Raw genomic sequence first — 1324 nt, forward strand, 5'->3', positions numbered from 1 at the left:
ATACTTTTAAAGTATTCAAAATTACATGAAAGAAAAAGGGAAAAAAGGAACAACAGAAGGATCATGCCCTTAATTCCTTCCATAGAACCTGTGTTACTCTTTTCCCAAAACCAATCAGAAAAAATGTCTCTCTAAAAGAGGTGTCTCAAAATTGAGTGTGACATCAGGGATGACAGAGATTAAAGGCACAGGAATTAGCATATCCAGGCTCCTAACCTAGCTTCCCTGTAAGAACACTTACTACAGATAACAATCCTCCTCTGCCGCCACGGCGCCCGTGAAAAAGCTTGTGGCGAATGGGGGCAAAAAAAGAAGCAGGTTTTGAAGTTCATCCTTGATTGCACCCATCCTTGTAGAAGATGGAATCATGGATGCTGCCAATTTCGAGCAGTTCCTCCAGGAGAGAATCAAGGTGAATGGGAAAGCTGGGAATCTTGGCGGAGTGGTTGTGACCATCAAACAGAGCAAGAGCAAGATCACTGTCACTTCCGAGGTGCCTTTCTCCAAAAGATATTTGAAATATCTCACCAAAAAATATTTGAAGAACAATCTCTGAGACTGGCTGCGTGTGGTCGCCAACAGCAAAAACAGCTATGAGCTGCGTTACTTCCAGATCAACCAGGACGAGGAGGAGGAGGAAGAGGAGGAGGAGGAGGAGGAGGAGGAGGAGGAGGAGGAGGAGGAGGAGGAGGAGGATTAAGACACATTGGTCTGGAATGTTTTGTATTAATTCATAAATAAAATTTAGGAACAAAAAACAAACAAAAAACAATCCTCTCTTTTCCCAGAGACAAAAGATGATCAACTACGTACCTATAATTGTATCAAATGACACAAAGCATAGAGATGGTTGGTTAGAAGAGCAGCAAGGAGCTCTGCCACACAATTTTTGAGCCCTTTGTGTGGTTAATTTATATAATCTATTCAATACTTGCAGAAAAAGCAGAATGTATGTTTGGGCATTTGTTGTAAGCCAAGGAATACAAGTTCATAGGAATCATATAAGATTTCTGTAAAGGGAGAGGGTGTTTTGTGATCTGCTCACTCATCCTGCAACTATGTAACCAGTTTGTGTACATATTGTTGCTGATGTTGGAGGTGTTTCTGCTGGTACTGCTGGTGCTGCTTCTGCTTGACCAGTCAGGTAAAACAAACGACAGGATGTAAGATTATTAACTATTCTTTAAGCACTGTGAGGGCGTCCTAATTGAAGGGGTATGTTCACAAAGAATATTTTAATAGCTGTCCAGAGATCCAAGAGCACAGAAAATAGAGCTGGGTGGTGTGCCTGGAAGGACCCTGGAGGCTCATGGAAATGTTAGAT

At 41.9% G+C, this 1324-nt stretch overlaps 1 pseudogene; it reads left to right on the forward strand.

Moving 5' to 3' along the window:
• Positions 1–259: 259 nt before the first annotated feature.
• On the forward strand, positions 260–643 carry LOC114708361 (annotated as a pseudogene).
• Positions 644–1324: the final 681 nt, after the last annotated feature.

Source organism: Peromyscus leucopus, chromosome 15 (genome assembly GCF_004664715.2).
Source record: "Peromyscus leucopus breed LL Stock chromosome 15, UCI_PerLeu_2.1, whole genome shotgun sequence".
Classification (NCBI taxonomy): domain Eukaryota; kingdom Metazoa; phylum Chordata; class Mammalia; order Rodentia; family Cricetidae; genus Peromyscus; species Peromyscus leucopus.